Here is a 6,568-nt window from a genome sequence, read left to right on the forward strand (position 1 = left end):
ATGGTTTCACATACTCTGTGGCAGGAACATGAATCTGTCAACTGCTCCTGGCTTGAGTCTGAACGTCATGTATCCGCTGGTACTAAATGCCTCTTCTTTGAGGGTGTTGAGGATGTTAAGTTACCGCAGCTACTGAGAGTCTGAATTCTTGCGGGAAGAACCTTGTTGACTCTGTATTTCAAGAGAGAAGTTTGGGATTTTCCCAGACATTAAACATTTAGTCTAACTTCTCAGGGAGCCAGGGATCAGACCATTAAAGGAACTGAAGCTTCTTCTTCATCTGGGGCTGCAGGATCCACAGCAGGGGCCCTACATCTGAGCCAACTCTGAGTTTATCTCCTTGGGACAAAAGAGATGCTTAGCCTTAGATTTAAGTGTGTGAAGCAAACAAATTAGCCGGTTTTTGGTGGCCGAATCATCAAACATGTCCCCTTTTTTTAGAATCAAGAGAAACCTCGGTTAAGATGGCTCCCATTCCGGTTTTTCCTGAAGATGCTTGTTCCAAACCTGTGCAGAACACGCTCCATGTCGAGGACAGACGTGTAGACGGGGGCTGAGGGGGTCGTACGGTTTTTGGAGACAGACTCCAGAACATCTGTGTCTTGCCAAGTGTGAACAAGATGTCTAGTTTCCATGTCTTGGGTAATGGCCCGCTCCACTGCCAGCACGCTCCGGATCATCCTCTCCCTTATTCTCCACCTAGTAGGGAATTCAGTAATGAACTGAAGGGAGGGTAGATGAAGCTTACAGCTACCAAATCTCTCCTCCTTTCCCAACTAAAGGATAAATGACTCACTTACACACACCACTTGCTCGTTCAGCCCTTGGATCTCTTATCCTTCTGTCTCCGTGAAGATTAAAACACAGACCTCCTTGATCAGATAATTACTTTGGCTGGAAATTAATAACAGGCTTTGGGTGGAAATTAGAAATGAGGATGCACACACATCTTCGCCACACACACAGGAAAAACAAACACTTTTTCGCCCCGGAATTGGAAAATGTAGACCTATCATGAACTGAAAGCAATGCTTTAACCTGGAAAAAGGCTTTTATCCAGTATTAAATCCCAGTAATGTAGTCCAATTGCGATTTTGAAAACACATTTTCTGACATTACAGATGTAAGCTATAAATGTTTGTTATCCTCCCACACGCAGGCTCAACCTGTAAAGTACCCATTTTGTTTTCCTTCCGGCCCCTCGTTATTCCTAGCACATCCAGTTTTGCTCTCTTACCGATGGCACGATGCAGTCAGTGACAAAAGCACTGCAGTCTATACCTGCTCAGTCCAGAGCCTAAATGATATTAACATCATTTTCTGTAGTGATGCAAAACTGGTCGGCTCTCATCTAAACTTAGAGGACAATTTTCCACCCTAGTGGGCGACGTACTCTCTCCTCTCCGGTCTAATTTCCACCACCCAAAGACATTTTATAAAAGCTAGTGCTACTGAATAACTTGTGTGATCATCTGAAGTCAAACAGCTTTGTAGACAGACACTCCTAATATATATGGTTCGATTTTTATCCGAATGTAGCCCAAAAGTCCACCTTGAATGCATATACCCTGAAAGTGATAATTAAAATTAATGTACATTTTCATCCACTTCTGTATAGCAAATAATAGATGACTGCATCAAAATAAACACTTATCATTGCGAGAAAATTCTTTTTGAAACAAGACGCAGCAAAACACAGAATGTTGCATCATCAGTCTAAGCTTCGACAACAGAAACAGGTTTTAGGAAGCTTACATTCTCCTAATGGCTCCAAAACCGATCTGATGTTTTCGTCTGCCGCCATTTTCGTATAACTTCGATTCAGCTGAAGCTTCTGTGACGAATAAGTCAAACATTTTCTATATGTCATGATTCAATATGTAAGTCTGTTTCCATTGCAGTTGGTTGCATTCTGTTTTTATTGAAAAACAAATTCCTCCATCTCAAACAAGCATACAAACTTTTCTGGCAATATTTCGATTTTCTTTATATCCCGTATTCCACTCTGTATTTTTCTTAGTGGAAAATTGCTAAAAAGCACGTAAATTGAAATGCACCATGTCTACTACATGCTATTACATGTGTTTGATTCAACATGACTCACGAGTTGTGTTAGATAAGTATCTTGATGTATGAGTGTCTGCTGAACATCGCTGTCATGTAAAGGCGCTGTCTCTTTAACAAAATGGATTGTTTTTGGCCTGGAGGCTTGTACTGAGTGCTGTTTTTACAGCGTTGTAAATTCATCTTTCTATATATTGGAAATCTCCTGCTACTGCAATATGTTACTGCAGCTGTTACCTCCCTCCATTTACAAATCATCTTTTCAAATAGCATGCAACAAGAGAGTGCAGCTGCCAGTGTGATTTGTTTAGCAGAACCCTGACTCGTTGATAGGGTGAAAAACACTGAGAGCACTTTTTAGCCTCTGATGATGGATAGAGGGATGTCATACTGTCTGTGGCAAAGTTTTACACACAGTAGGGGTTTGTCCCATTTCACCTTCTCCCAATCCGAGGCTAACCTAAAAAAAAGAATTGACATTTACATATTGTGTTCTGCTGCCTTCATCCTGAGCACTAAGCTCACTCAGATCTGCCAGCGGCCAAGTGGGAGTAATGAGATAACGGAGTAATAAATTCACACTTCCATTAGAGTTGCATGCTTTAAAACATATTGTAAATTAAAAACAATATCTCCATACATATTTAATGTGAAGAAAGAATCATAAAAGCAGATGAATTTCCCTTCTGCAATGTGAGTGGGTTGACACATTTCCCCACTAGCACAGACTCACCGACATTTTCGTCAAGTGCTGGTGATTGGTCGGGTGGAAGCAGTGAGGAAAGCCAATCTGCAAAAAAGGTTGCAACACTCACAGTCCAGCATGCTTGTTTACGTGGAATTTAAACATTGAAGGCTCATATTTACGTAACCGCTCTTATGTGGAAGGAAAGATCAACATCAACCCACTAAAAACTAAAATAATCTTGCATTTCCTAAACAATCTGTTTATTCTTTCGCCTCCTAAGCCCTCCGTGACATAACTAGCATGATGAATAGCATAATGCTTCTCAATCTAATGTTTGTATCTGAGAGGCCTTCCTTGAGCCTCAATCCCTTCTTTCAGAGACATGTAGCCTTTTCTTTTGCTACTCTTTCCACGTCCTCTGTCTCCTTGATGTTTGACTGGTGCTATGGTGTTTTCTCTTGCTGACTGTCTCCCCTGCCGTGGAAATGTGGATAGTTTCCCAGAAATCCTTTTAAACGGAACCGATTTTTATAAGAAAGGGATTTGCATTTAAAGCAACCTCCCCCCGCTCTGAAAGCCTGTAGCCCATCATCCTCAGTACCTCAATCCCATGATTAGCTTCCTCAAGAGTTAAACAGGCATCCAAGTGCCACAAGTACCCTCAGTCCGTGTCTTTTCTCCCTCACCCCCACCCCCCCCTCCTCTATCGCTGTGAAGGATGCATACGGCAGCCGGGAATTGCAGGTGGATGATATTTTAGCTCGGTGAGAGGATTCAACCCGAGCCCATACATCCATGTCAGGCTTTCACTTTGGAGAGCCAGTCTGTCCTCCACCCACACGCTCCTCTCTGAGAGTGGGACACAATGGGGACAGGCTGCAGCAGAGAGGGAATGAGGCCACAGCCTATCAGCCATAAGCACCACGGAGAATGGCACTTTCAGAGGGATGGGGGCTCTCTTTGAAGTGAGTCAAGGGGAGATGGGGAGACCGGCGTGAGTCGACGAAATAGAATGAGCAAGTGCCGAGAGGGCAAGGAGGGTGCAAGTATGTGCACGCCTGCACACTGCATAATGAGAACAGTATGTATAGTGCCTATTTGCATTCAGTAATCAGACACACCTGGGGCCAGATATGCGAGATTTATGTGATGGGATGAATATGGGATTATAAGAAAGGGATTAAAAAAAGACGTTTAATTAGGAGACAACAAATGAGAAGGAGCTATTTATCGCCGGCCAATCTTTCTCATTTATCTCGCACGCCAATCACAGAGGGACACTGGGCATTGTGCGGCAAAACATCTTTAGAGAAGCGCCATTGTTGTCTTGTGCCGGTTTCTTGGCGTTACATTCAAAAATAGAATGAAACCTTCAAGGGGAGTAAAAGCAACACGGGGCCCAGCGACGAATCGTCAGAGGCTGGATGTGCAAGAATTGATTAGAAAAAGCAACCGTAATGTAAAATAAATCTCCGTTTGAAGCATGCGACATCAGTGGGCTTGATTCGATTTTTTTTTTCCGACATTTTCATCCCTGCATCACAGGTTGACCTACATCTGGTGTTTGATATGCGCGTTTTAAGTTCAAATTCAATTCACTTGGTTTCGACATCAACCGCAAGACCCTCGTGACTATTTTGCTTCCACCTTCATGCGTGCACACAGCTTCTGAATGTCTCCCAGGGCCTGCTTTCACACCAGCGGCAGAGACATTCCTGTGCGCTAGCTGCCCTCCTACTGCCTGCACACAGCTTTAAGGGGAGTCATGCTCCAAATAGGAATGGGTCAGTTCACTTAAAGAAGCATTAAACACCTTTTTATTTGGCAGCGTGGTATCTTTATATATAAGTGGTGTTGCTCACACAATCTTCTTTCTGTCATGTTTTTACCATTTCTTCAATGATTACTGATTGCTTTCTCTGATCGACTCCATCCAATCATTTGAAGTACAGTCTTTGTATTGTTGACTTCGGTCAATCTCTCAGACACTGGACTAAAGTGTGGTTTTGAAATTCAGTGTCAGTGCGACCTACTGAATTCCCCTCCTTGCTTAAAACATCATGTAGCTTGCTGATGGAGGGAAAATGCTCTATCACTGCTATAGAGATGAATTCCTCTTTATTTGATATATATATATATATATATATTGGTCACACAAACACCCAGTTGCAGGATATGGAGGAGCTATGCACAGACTGATGAAGAGAATTAGCTCTCAGTGCGCCTGTTCATGTTTGAAAGTGCGTCAGAACACAAGTGCAAATTCTCGATGAGAGTCTGTTTTCTTGTTTCTCTACTTAGATGTGTCAATCTTTAGATGGTTTATTTAGCTGGAGTCTGCACTGTTAGCTTCAAGCTGTCCACCACCCACTGCAGATTAGTCACTGAACACTGTGTGTGCGTTTTCTGCTGAAAGATTTCCTTTTCCCCCCCCCCATTTGTATTATAGATTCTGCTTCAGTAAAGGCTTTGATAACACTGTTATAAGTACAGCAGTAGACATATTTGGGGCTCATTGAGAGTTGTTAAATGCGTCGCAGTGATAGATAGAGCTGTGTGGGTTTTTCATCAGGCCGGTATTGAAATAAGATATTCACCTATCATATATAAGTTAATAAAATGTCTAGCTTTTCTGCTCTAATGGGAGTCAATTTTACCGCTGCAACTCTATACCATATAATTCCAGCCCTGTATGTAAACACACTACTACGTATTGGAACTGATCCCAGTCCTTTCTGTTCGTGATGAAGTGACACAAGACGTGCTAATAATTTATCTTTACGTGTCGTCTTTCTAACTGGCAAACTATTTGGTGTGATGATTGGAAGACACAGTAAACACGGGGGTGGCAGAGTCCCCCGCTGCTTAGGAAGATCATCCCAGATTTCATCGCTGCGTGTTTCAGAAGTGTCCGCCCTGCAGGGGTGCCAGTCTTTGACTCCCCCTGACCTCAGGCCCCCTCAGTGGACCGGAGAAAACAGGACGGTGAATATATTCCTGAAGGTTTGAGAAAGTGTTTGAAAAGAAGCACATAACCTGCACTTTCTCATGGTGCTTGTGCTGCGGTGACACGGTTCTGCTCTCCGGCTTCACACACCATCAGCTACCTTCAAGACTTCTTTAGAAGGATTGCAACTTGAGGCTAGTTGGTTTGTAGAGTGAGGGCAGGACAGAGTGCAGCGAGATGATGTATGATAGCTCCCAGGCATGGAGCAGCGAAGAGTCTGAAGAAAGCTCTCAGACCTGAGTTTTGTTCAAGAGGGCAAACAAAACATATCGACAGCTTTCTATGTACGTTTTCTATCTTAGTTCTATGGTATTTCCCTTCCACTTAATATTTGTTTCACTGAATGAGTTGCCTGATTTAGAGATATTTTCGAATTAGATGTATTTTAGTTTTGAGTTGCCTTATTTTCTCCTCAACTCTGTCAGCCTTTGACGACATCTAAGAAAGTAAAGCATTTTACCAAAAGCATCAGCACAGAAATCCTCTTTTGAAATACTGAAAGTAGGGCTGCTCAATTAATCGTATTTGAATCGCAATTACGATTTTGGCTTGCAACGATTACGAAAACAACGTAATCGAAATAAAACGATTTTTTTTTTTTTTTTTTACATTTTTTTTTTATTGGTGTTTCAGTTGAATTATACTTAAAGTTCAGGGTAATCAACTGTTAAAAATATACTGTTACATTTTTTTTCAATACATGGATGTTTTCAAAGTAAATGGATAATCGTTTTTAATAATCGTGATATCAATTATTGACCCAATTAATCGAGATTATGATTTTTGCCATAATCGAGCAGCCCTAACTG

The sequence above is a fragment of the Notothenia coriiceps genome, unplaced genomic scaffold (assembly GCF_000735185.1).
Source record: "Notothenia coriiceps isolate Sejong01 unplaced genomic scaffold, NC01 NC01_scaffold00004047, whole genome shotgun sequence".
Taxonomy (NCBI): domain Eukaryota; kingdom Metazoa; phylum Chordata; class Actinopteri; order Perciformes; family Nototheniidae; genus Notothenia; species Notothenia coriiceps.